The sequence below is a fragment of the Lathamus discolor genome, chromosome 1 (assembly GCF_037157495.1).
Source record: "Lathamus discolor isolate bLatDis1 chromosome 1, bLatDis1.hap1, whole genome shotgun sequence".
NCBI classification, from domain to species: Eukaryota; Metazoa; Chordata; class Aves; order Psittaciformes; family Psittacidae; genus Lathamus; species Lathamus discolor.
In genome coordinates this window covers 63,060,812-63,073,503 of record NC_088884.1, presented here as the reverse complement: position 1 = coordinate 63,073,503, position 12,692 = coordinate 63,060,812, and the positions used below count along the sequence as shown (strand labels likewise).

The following is a 12,692-nucleotide window of genomic DNA, read 5'->3' as shown; positions in this document are numbered from 1 at the left end:
TGCATATACTTGCAGGGAAAGAAAATAATAATGAAGAAAATCTATTCATTTATTTTTACATTACTGTTTAAACATTTTCTGAGAATCACAGCCAAAGAGGAAAATAAAACCACTTGGCAAACAAACCTCTATTATATGTACTTTTGCAGGAAATGTTTATACTTCACTTCATTCCTGTTTAAAAAAAAAAAAAAAAAAAAAAAAGCTGGAGCATTTGTAAAGTGGTATTTGACTTGTGATGTTGGAGTTGGTAGCAGCAAAGATGTGGAGTCGTCTATCTGCACCAAATTGGTAAACTCAGGAAATGTGTCCTTTTGAAAAGCATGAGAAGGGATAAAACTAATTTTCATGACAAGAGCAATTAGCCGAATGAAGGGGAAAGACTGTTCAGTAAGATGAAATGATAGTGATTGCCACCTTATTGCATTCAGCAATTCTATCCATTCCAGTAGAGTGGAGGAACATGCAGCCAAGAATAAAAGTCACACGACAACTCTGTATTTTAAGACAGAAATAATTCTGCTTTTGATTTTGGAAAGGACTGGTCACTAGATGATGTAGTTACAAGAGTATGAATAGAAATAACCATATTTAACAAGTATTTACAGGGTATCACAGTTCCGTTAGTGGTAGGAAATCATCCTGATATCGCTTTCAATTTGGCTGCAAAACCTTAACAATAACTGTAAGAAACATCATGGATTTGTTCCAGTGATGTTCAGTTTTTCCCTTTTTTTCATCTAAATTTGTTTGTGCTTTCAAATTGGCTAATCTTTTACTTTGCCTTAACAAGTAACCAGAGATAATGTTTTTAAGTTTTTGTAGATTGATTCCAAATGTAAAACAATTGTTACTTTATTTCATTGTTCATACAGGTGGTAGGGGTTTTAATGTCCTTACATGGATTAAAAGGAAGCAGAGTTGTTTGGGGTTTTTTTTCTTTAAAACAAAGTTTTTCTTACTCTGAAGTGAAAAAACATGTTTCACTTGAAAAGTAAGAGTTTGCATGAATTTTTCTATTATTGCTAACATCTTACTTGACTTTTTAAAAGAACTGATGCAAGAAATATTGGGATGACGTGACTACTCATGCTGATAATGAACTTTGCTTCCCCACCCTGATAATTAACAAGTAGCCACGGTTACTAAGAAGACCAAATACTTCAATAAAAGGTCCTGCTGAGTTGTTTCTGTTCGGAAACAGATTTCACTTGAAAATCAGAATAATGAGTTTCCCCTAAACTGATAAGCAGCTCAATCAAGCTCACTGCACTGGATCCATAAATCTTAAGCAGAGTTTAATTATGAGCAGAGTTTTCCTGACAGAGGCAATAGAGGGACCTTTCTCTCTCACTTGCTGACTAGTTGTGGTTCCCATGATTCAAGAAAGTCTCTGTAGACCTGACTGCAAGGAAAACAATTTGAAGTTTAGACATCAGTTAGAAGGGAATTTGAGAGATCTGCAAAAGCAATGCCCCAATGACGCTGTTGAATGTTGCAGACAGCCAGCTGAAAACAAAACACCCAAGCAAGTAATTAGCAAGGCCAAATAATTTCCAATTAGACGTTTGAACAGCAATCCTATGGGGTCTCAGGGGGCCATTCTGTTTGAAAGAGGATGAACACCTCTAAAAATACAGCCTCCCCACTACATACAGGAAGCGTTTTGGTATGTGGTAGAATGTAGGAAGAGAAGATGATGATAATGTGGGATCACATGCACTTTCTGCAGTGGGGAGTGTGTCTCTTCTAGTGCTATGGGAACAGTCACAAACACTTAGAATACATACATAGTGGTCCTGTCTTGGGATACTGAGAGCAACATTTACTGTGTGAGAGAAAAAGTCATGCAGAAATAAATGAGATTAGCTGGTATTTCGTCTTAGCAAAATCATAACTATGACTGAGTTGGCACTTCCGTATGACTGTTCACAGTAGTAAATTAGCTTTAAAAGTTCTTTTGGACTAGAGAGACTGGTGGCTGCAGCACTTTTTGGGTCAGAGAAAAGTCAGAACTTTAGAAGTTCCAAGTCAGTCAACCAGCCAAAGCAGAGATACTTGCCTCTGTGTAATGTTGGATATTGCTGAAATAATGGTGTCTAACTGAAAAATCCTATTCATACGCATACAATCATAGACAAACCATGCTTTTCAAAGGGAAGTCAAACAGAAAGCAAGTTTAAGAATAACCCAGATTAAAAAAAAAAAACACCTTCAAATACAGTTTACAGCAAATACAGCAGAGGTATCAGTCTCTTTCATACTATCACCATCGCTTGAGAGCTACACAAGTATGGAAAACAAAGCTCAATGAAACAGTGAAATATAGTTAATGAATAATAAAATAATCAGTGAAATAATTAGAAATACAGTTTAACATGTCTGAAGACTTTTATACATTTTATTCTGCAGATAAAAAACTTATGACTAATGTGTACATCTGAGAAAAAAATGAAAGGCACAATCAGTCTTTGCATACAGTGTATTAAATTTTAACTGATTTATTGTTCCACTGTGTGGACTTGAGGGAAGTCACTGTGCTGTGGTGTTTCACAGATTATGCAGGGTGCAAGCCAAACTACTTGTTAGGAAAGCATAACTATTTGTTATAATTGCAAATCTTTATAAGCCTTGTTGGCGAAAAGCAAATTCAGTACCACTGGAAACATTCCTGTCATACACTGAGGAGCTGGAAGACGAAGATATTCACACTAACAGATGAGTCTTGTACCACATACCTTCAGCGCTCAAAACTGTTGCATGTCTAACACATACCAAACTCATTAATGGAACTTATTTTTACTGGGTGGGATTCCAGTGAGTTCAAATGAGCCATGAAAAAAATAAACGTTGTGGAAAGGCTTCCAGTTTCACTAAGAATGTGAGTTGTTTATATTTTCTGTTTCAGATCTCCTGACTAACCTATTTATTTAATAACCAGATGCCAAATCTCAGCCTCCCTTTGTAGTCTCAAAATACTTGAGTATCTTTCTTCCTAAAATTATTAGGACTCTTGTTAGTAATTTGAGTATGAACTCAGAGGGTGCATGTAGAGTGAGGATGCTGGAAAGCACTTCTTTATATAATGTGTGTGCTTGGGTTTTTGCCATAAAGGGGATGTCAGCATTTTTGGATCCTGTGTGCCAGTACTGAGGGCTGTATTGAATCTCCCTTATTACACAGACACGAAACTACATATAATAACATCTTTGACTTTGCCCTCTCCAGGTACAAGTTATCAGAGCTCCACTCGGTTACACACTCTTGACAACACTGGTGTTTGCACACACATGCGCTGCTGACCCTCTGAAGCTTAAGGCAGACATAGCTGGTTAATACCGTCAGATAATTTAGCTGCGTTCATTATTTTCATGTAGTGCTTCAAGTTGTGAAAAGCTCGTGACCAATACATCAGAAAGAAATTTATGAAGTCAAATGAACTTAAGCAAAGCAGTCAAAATATTAAAACTTTGCACTAGGCAAACCTTTTTTTTTTATTTTATTTTCCCAAAACAAAAGTATTTTAAATGTAGGTGTCAGTACAGGAAAAAAAAAAAGTCAAGAAATAAAGCTGGTGTCTCATTTTCCAAAGTTTCATGTAATTTTAACACTTCCTCTGTTGCTTGCCACATGATATTTGCATTAAATATGAACCACCTTCAATCATATCTGAGTTAATACTTGAACTTCACACAGAGCATAATACTTGAGTATATGGAAGAGATTTCCTCATCTTTACTTAATTCTGGCCAGCTAGTGATATTTTCTTCCAGGATGAAAATGTCTAATCTGTCACAGAGTCATCCTGTTGCATTACAAATGTTTTCTTAAATGGCAGTTCTGTCTTTTTCTTGCTACTTTGGAAACCACAAATATTTGTAATGTGTTTCAGAAGCTTAATTTTTTAGCCAGGCTCCGCTGTAGTCTTTAAATGTAACATTGCTATTTTCTTTTTAAAAGTTACACCATTATCAGCAGATACTGAAATGTAAAGTCTTGCTGCCATCCTAGCATTCATTCCAGATAAAGAATTGACAGACTGATTAATCAAGTCAAAAGCCTATGCAGATTGCAGAAAACGGTGGTGCTGTACCTAGCACTAAAGAGCAACAAAGAGTCTCTAGAGAGAATCTCCGTGAGATAGAATCACAGAATCATAGAATGGTTTGGGTTGGAAGGGGTCTTAAAGCTCATCCAGTTCTAACCTTCTCCCACAGGCAGGGACGCCTTTCATTAGATCACTAGGTTGCTCCAAGCCCTATCCTACCCAGCCTTGAACACTGCCAGGGATGGGACAGCCACCTGTGGCAGTCTCTCACCACCCTCACAGGGAAGAACTTCTCCCTAATATCTAATCTAAATCTTCTCTCTGTCAGTTTAAAGCCATTCACCCTTGTCCTGAAACTACATGCCCTTGTTAAAAGCCCCTCTTGACTTCTTGTAGGCCCCCTTTGATGTGGTACATCATGTAACACAAGGGGATTCGAGACACAAACGGCAGGCGAAAGCTTATACTAACGCTTTCTTAACACCAACCAGACAAAGAAAGGCCTTGAGACATTCACGGGAGTGCTTGAGCTCACCTTATAAAGCAAACTCCTTCACAGCATCCAGGAGCAGCAGGAACCGAGCCTGAAAGTTGACACCCGCACTCACAGGAGCTTTCCCAGAGCACAGAAAAGTGGTAATAAATTAAAGATACAACATTGTTTTAAAAGAGAGAGGGAGAATTTGAGCTGACAAAGCACAGCATTTTTACCATGCGCTTTGCCTGCAGTTCCTTGGCACACCACTTACGTGAGGCAGCACAACGTTTAATTAACAGTAAATGATACACTTGTTCAGCACGGAGCTCATATAAAAGAGCAAGGAGAGAGAGCCATCATGCAATTCTCTATGCCTGGATGATGCTAATTATTTATATATTCTTTTGTGGAATCTGTCATCCTCAGCCTACAAACAGAGCACTTAACTGGCTTGATTTGTTGAAACAATGTAGTACTAGCAGGGCATTACATAAATATGAAGTAAGTAGCTCTCCTAAACTTAATATGGCTTGAAAGAGAGTATTAAACTGATGATTGCCAATTCCCAGCTGAACTGTGAACCATTTCTCGCTTCAGCTGACGAAGTTCAGTTCCATTCCTTGCTGTTTCAACCCAGCAGGAAAGGAATGTAATTTCAGAAGATAGGAACAAATTCACAGTTGAGGAAAATAAGTATGCAGTATCATAGGCATTCCACCTCTCTAGGTATTCACTAAGATGTGTTCTTCCAAATACAGTCCAACAAATAAACAACTCCTCCTGCTTTCTGCCTTCTGCACAGTGGAAGATCTGGCTGTCACATGCTCCTATACCACAGTCAAGTGAGAAAAATTATAGGTTGTTTTAACTGTTTGGGTTGTTTTATGGGAAAAAAAACTGCATTCCAGAAAAAGTGTTTTAGAAACAGAGACATAGCAAACTGACATGCTCCATCCCTGGCAGTGTCCAAGGCCAGGCTGGACAGAGCCTTAAGTGACATGGTTTAGTGTGAGGTGTCCCTGCCCATGGAGGGGGGGTTGGAACTGGATGATCTTAAGGTCCTTTCCAACCCTAACTATTCTGTGATTCTGTGATTCTATGATTTACTGAGCATGTTGAAAACAGCGCCACAGAAGGAATTCTCTTCCCATTGTGCAGGTCTAATCCTTCTCATATTTTTCTCTTCCCTTCTGTATACCTTTATTGATCTATATTCCCTTTCCAATCCCCGACCTCTTCTTCATTACTAAAACCACTTCTCTGATCCTCAGCGAGTTCTGTCGTTACCAAATCAGTCTTCCTAATCCAAAAAAGTTTTTCCAAGCTCATTTTGTATATCCACAGAATACTTCTTGATCTCTGTAAATACCTGCTTTAAAGAGCACAGAAAAAAAGTAATTTTCCCTAAGCAAATTTCATCTGTACTTCAAAACCTAAGAAATAAGTTGCCTGATCTTAACCAATGCCCCTTTCATTACTTGCAAACGTACAGATTAGTTTGGCAATCTCCATGCTCACCATGACTTTCTCAGTCAAAAATACTCAGTTTTGCAGTGGCTGATCATAATGAGACCTTTGGTGTCTGGTATGATAGTCTTTTGTCCTTGTCTAGGTTGCCTTAGCTCTATTGGGAATTCTGAAGAAATCCCGCAATTCATGCCTTTTTAGACAGCAGTTTTCTTCTTAGTATTTGTAAGCTTTATTTGCACCTAAGGTATCTTTATTTCATGTTCTGGACAGTGATTCATGCCTTTGTAGTTTATCTGAGCACATAGAACTCATCCCTAAATAAATTAAAAAATAGGAACAGTCCAATAAACTAATGCTATACATGCCGTCTCTTTTATTAAAAAAAAAGTGTTAAATATTTATTCTTCAAATGGGGTTTTAGAAGTTGTGAGAGCGTGTAAGCACAGTGTTCCTAACTGCAGGAAGAATAACTTTAGTTTTATCTCTCCATTCTTTCCAAAGAAAGTTAAGTTAGAATTTCATATTAAAATCTGGGATATTGCCAGCATTGGTGCCCATGCTGAACTTCCTTTTATGCATGTGTATTCTTTCAGTGGTGACTATGTCAACAGATTTCTGTTGTTCTTACTCTATTCAGCAGGAAGCATTTTTTTCTCTTTTGTACTGTATTTGGAGGTTTCAGTGTTGTAAAGTGCAGTTCCAATATTCAGTGCGCTAAACAAATGACAAGGGATAGATGTTCATATTTAAAATAATGCATATAAAATACTGTATATGGTACAAGAAGATAAAAAGGCTATCACAGCTTGCAATGCCTGGTGGACTGAAAGTAATGACTACACTGATAAAAGATAGATTGACTTCTTTTGTAAACAGCCTTGAAATCTGGGGCCATATACAACTGGTCAAAAGTAGTTTCAGGGGATTAGTGGTTTAAGTGCATTAGCAGAATACTTACTGATGGTTATTTTCTTTATAATATTTACTGTTCAGTACAGCTAATGCAAAACACTGCTAGAGCCACAGTGGGGGATTTGGCAGCTAGAGAAACTTGGAAAGACTAGCAGTTACAGTTTAGGAATGTGCCGTGCACACAAAAAAATGCTGTCATGTATATACAAATACTAGCATGAACCCAATCAAGAATTAGTATTCCATCACCCCCACCTACTCTGAGTCAAAGTGTTGATTTTCTTAAGATAACAGTACTCAGTAGAGTCAAATGTTCTAATTCAGGTATTCTAATAATGCTTCCAGTGGAGAGCAAATACGAAAGGGAACTCTGCTTTCTTCATTTTCCAGATGAATTTATTTTCCATACATTCGGCTGTGACATTCACACTGACCTTATTTTTTACATCAGTTGAAGACAATCCACATGCAAAATTTGCTTGAGTATCAGTGCAGGTAATATTTCAGAAATGTTTTAGGAATTTCCAAGCTAAGTCATGCTATGCTAGCAAGGCTTGAACATGTAGTACTTCTGATATTTAGCATCCTTACAAGAAGATAAGCGTACACAAGAAGGAAGTGAAAAATGGGAAGGAATCTCCTAGTTTACCTAACTTACTGCCTGTTTGGTATGAAATTTGAATCTTCTTCACAGTTTCTTTAGTGTACAGTTTCTTTCAGGAACAGATACTCCACAAGACCAATGAATGAAATCCAAAAAAGTTATTTTCCTGGAAGGGTATGGAAGAACATCATCCAAGAAAGATACTGTCTGCTGAGTGATGACAGTGACAGTGATGGTTAAAGCCCTGAGGGCTGAAGATAAGTACCAGCCCAGAAAAGCATGAAGAAGTCATAGAGCATTCTGAAAAGAAAAAAAACCACACAACAAACCCCCCAAAACAACAAAACAAAAAATGACCAGAAATTAGAGCTGTAGAGACATAAGAATTTGAAGGATTAAATGTTTGCACTCAACCTCACAACCTCAGTGCTTCAGATACATTACGCACTACAGGATGGAACTCAGAGAAGGGAGTTTGCTCTGCTGCCCCATACCACATCTGTGCCTTTTAAGTGATGAGAATCTGTTCCCTAGCAATTCTGTGGTAACATCAAAACCTTGTGCACCAAAGAAAACAGGAGCAATTCAGCATGATCAAGGGCAGTGGTAACAGTTGGGTTGGTGAGTTCTGGAGAGGTCACAGCTCCCAGAGGTCTTGAGCTTTAACCTCTAATCTTTTTTTTTTTTTTGGTTGTTTCATTGTTTGGTTTTTTTTTTGCCATATCTATACTGAAGTTGGTTGCAAGTACAGCTTATAACTTCACAGTTATCCTTTTTGGGGAATTACTTTTATATGAAGTGTAGTAGCCAAAAAGAGCAAAAAGAGTCTAAAAGTGACTTAAACATTTACCAGCAACCCACTTTTAAACATAAATGTCTGAGTTGATAAAATGCATATGTAGTAGCAGAAGGTAAATAGGTTCTCTCTAGAAAAAGGCTTCATAGGCAAGATTATTTGCCTGTGAAAATGCATTAAGAACAAATGAAAAAGGGTGACTTGACAGGATACAAAATGACAAATGCATTGCATTAGATAACAGGATCATTTCCTTTTTGCCAGCTGGTAACAAAATGCACAATTTGCAGGTTGGTTTCTTATTTGAGAAGTCAGGATTGAGAGAACCCTACAGTTAGTCCATATATTTATTCAATGCACAGGCTTTCTCTTTACCTGATCTGGAAGGTGTGAGACCACACAAAGCTAGTGCTCTTGCACAAAAAAAGAAAAAAGTATCCTTCTAGCAGCACTGAGAGCCTAGTTTCTTTTGGAGATCATATACCATTCATGTTTCCCTGAGCTTTATACTTGGAAATTTCCTAATACAAAATTGCTCACCCTTGCATGACTGCATGGTCTGAAGGGGAGCCTGCTATTAACCCCATTCTGTGACACAGACAAAGCCCACACAGAGAAAGGAAAGAGCGTTAATATGTGGAACACTGTCTAAACAGCCTCAAAATTTACTTTTCCATTTTCTCATGCAGAGCTTTATCCCAAGTGCATAAGCATTGATGATTCACTGGTTTCTGCATAGTAACTTTGCCACATTCAGAGGTGTGAGCAGTGTTAAGAAACACAAGACCAGCCTTAATTCTTACTGGAAATAGACCCTTCTCACATTTGTGCTAGTCATTGATCAAAGGATCACAAAGTCTTACAAAGGGGAAAAAAACCCTTACAGACTTTTGCTTTATTTTTTTTATTGCAGTCAGAAGTCTATCCTTTATTTGAAGTTTCACTTGTATCCTGAGTTTTTCAGCCAAGTTTTTATCACAAAGCAGAGCATGGACCATCCCTTTAACTACAGGAGAGAGAGAAGGTCTATTATATAACAGAATAAGTAAGTTGCCCCTTCTCCTCAGGGAAGACGGTGGATGAGCCTATTCTTCCTGTTCATAAGGTAAGCACAACACACTGATCAGTCTGTGAACAACAACTGGTTTGGCTGAGAAAGAGAGAGAGGATCAAGTAATGTTTTAGATCAAGTTTTCAGACACTTTGAAAAGGTAACAGGAGGGTTTATTCATCAGAGAAGTCTGTGGTTATTCAAGTAACTGAAAGCATTTAAGAAAGGAATGGCATACAAAAGAGAAACATTAATTGGGCAGATCACAGCACTGTAGATCTGTTTTTACAAAACCCAAACACATTTATACGTAGCCCCTCCTTTGAAGCATTTTAAGGCACCATTTCTTTCTTCCTTATCTGAGTAATTGACATCTTCATTCAGCTTCAACCAGCTGTTGTGTGAATTTGTAATCATTTTATTTCTTTTGGGGGAAGGCTTAGTCTTTTGAACTCAAGGAATAATTATTATTGCAAAGCAGTTTTCCTTTTCCAAAAGGGACTGCTTTGGGGTCACTGCTTCTTCCAGCCTCTCCAGGCACAAGAACAATAAAGGCGTTGTTGGTGCTGGAACGTCGTCCCTTCCAAACACGCTGGCACTTTCTGTGCTCCCCTCTGCATATTGAAGTGAATCGTGCCAAATCAAAAGGCTTTAAATTAGCACTTCACTTCTTGCAAGTGTCTTGAAGTTAATTTTAAATTTTTTGAGGCTATGAACGTTTTCTACATCTTTATGCGCAGGCATACCCCTCAGAGTATAATTTTATGTGGGATGAGGAGCTATTATTCTATTGGGGGAAGGCTTGTTTTCAGTGACAGGACATGGGATTATCATGGAAGAGGGATAGGAGCTGCAGAAAAAACAGTGAGTGCTGCTGCCAGTAGTAATCATACCAGTAAATGATCCTCCTGACTCTCAGACATGCAAATGGATTTAGTAAATCCAAATGACTCTATAAGCCTAACAATTAGCATAAAAAGTAGATTTTTAATGTTGTGTCTTCTTTACATGTTCAAAAGCTTGACATGTAATCTTGAGCCATACAGAATCTCTCTTTATCCAACCTCGTAATAGAAATTGCAGATAACTGTAAATTTAAAATACTCTTCTTGACTGAATAAAGAAGGAACAATAAAAAAAAAAAAAAAAAGAGGAATCACATCTTCATGCAATGAAAGATCACAAGAACATTGCTTTTGTATAACACTTCTGTGCAAAGGCAGAATCTATGCTTGCAAATGATCAGAATTTACACCTGCTTTCTTGTGCTCCTTGTTGGTGTTGGGCTTCCTCACATGGGGCTTAGGAGGGAGGGCAGTGGTCATCATTTCTGTGTCTCTAGCATCTGAATTTATTAATAAGTTCTGTGGCTTTTTTCTTTCTTCTTCCAAATATTATCTGTTGCTAGAAGAATGAATGATTAATCTTGTGTTAGATAGCAGTTATTGGGTGGCAAGAAATTTATGATACCATATCTGTGTCTTGTCTGAAGATGAAAAAATACTGAAGTGAGAATAATTCGAGGCATTAATTCTGGTCCTGGATGTCTCAGCAAGGAGAAGTAGTTAAGTAAAACTGTAGGATTTAGAGCACTAAAGAACCACAAAGCCTTTCCCAAAGTATTCTTAAGGAACTGGAACATGTATTAATTTATCACAAAACTGAAATGTTCCTCCTCTTGAAGTGTTCTGCTGCCATGTACCATGGCTATGAATACAGCCATTAAAGCTAAATTCACCAGCATTCAGGTCTGGGTACTCAAGTGCAGTGAAAAGCAAATGGGACTACCTAGTTGTATCTTTGAGCTAACATGAAAAGGATCAAAATACCTAAATAAAATCAAAGAATCACTGATGCAAAAGTGTCTGTAGTATTTTCTGGGCACTGTTGTCAGTGAGTGGAGTTTTACAGTCCAGGTTAACAGGAGGGTGCAGGTGTCCCTGAAGAGCGTGTCAGTAGATTTGTGCCATTTCTGACACCTTTTGAATAAGCTGGTCACTATTTAAAAGAGTTTGGTGGATTCTGGGAGGGACTTTTATCTTGACTTTCTGTAGTTTCCCTCCACAGTAGGTCAGATTTAGAGCTCCTCTTGCCAGGGATGGACACTTAGGCACCTACTGGCAGCAGCCATTCATGCACGTAGCCTAAGCTGAGAAAGCTACCTCCTCTCACTCTGCAAGGCAGCATCAGCCACAGCAATCTTTAAAAATGCAGCTACAAACAACATAAAGACAGGCTTGCCTGGCATCCAGTTAGAAAAACTGCCTCATCTAGTGACTGCAGCAGAGTACTTGAAGAGCATAGTCTGCAGGCTGTGTGATGTCCTCTGGTCTACCAATGCCCAAGTGAAAAGCTGTTTAATAAGGGTCTACGTAAACAATGAATGCTGCCAAAAGCTCTGAGGGTTAGCGGGGATTTCCATGCCATGGAGAACACCATCTACATCCCAGTCAGCAACACCAGAACATAGTTTTAGTTAGGTACAGAAATCTTGTAAAACATATAAGAAATGTTTGCATCCCAAACTGCGACTTTAAGGGATGTGAACAATGCATTGATAACACGATGGGGTGAAAGCAATGGCTGAAAGGCAGCATCAGCGAAAACACTGCAAGGAGCAACAAAAGGTCACGGAAACCGCAGGATTCCTTGTGCTCCACAGCTGTATACAGAATACATAAACAGAGTTCTAAAAACTAATTAAATTCAGAAGTGCATTTTGAAGAACATCATGTCAAGCCAGAGACTGAGACATTGCTCTTATTCATTAGCACCCAGCACAGCCCAGTATATGTGGCTTCCAGCAGGTTTATAGGCCAGGGGAACTCTGCTATTTCTAGGCACAGATGGCTCTGTTTTCCCCTCGGTCTGTTTACCTGACAATCACAGTTGGTGAAAGGAAGCCTAGTCATATGCTAATTCCACTCAGGCCAAAGAGACTATGAAGTTGCTGGGGGCCCAGTCCTGCAAATGAGTCCCACTTGCAAGCAAATCCTGGAGCACTCTTCTCCATGAGGTTGCAGTGTGGGGATCACTCCTGGTCTTTACATGAGGATCCCATTGGTGGGACTAAGTGCTTTCGTTTGTGCATAGAGGAAGGTTACTATTCCTGGGATTCATTTACCCATCTTGTAGTGCTTTTTTTCTTGTTAGTTTTTCTAAAAAGCTTGACCACTCTTGTCCTCAACAGGTTCTTGGAGAGGATTATAAAACCCTAGTTACACATCTCCGTGTAGGAATGATAATAACTGCAATTAAATTTTGCTTCCCTGCTGCACAAAACACACCAGTCCTGATGAATTACAGACGTAAAAATAACTCTCACAATCTCAG

The 12,692-nt window shown here is 38.5% G+C and overlaps 1 long non-coding RNA gene across 1 annotated transcript in view; it reads right to left on the bottom strand.

The window, feature by feature from the left end:
• LOC136007164 (uncharacterized) overlaps positions 1 to 12,692 on the bottom strand; it is a 63,209-nt gene that overhangs the window by 5,324 nt on the left and 45,193 nt on the right. The window lies entirely within an intron of this gene.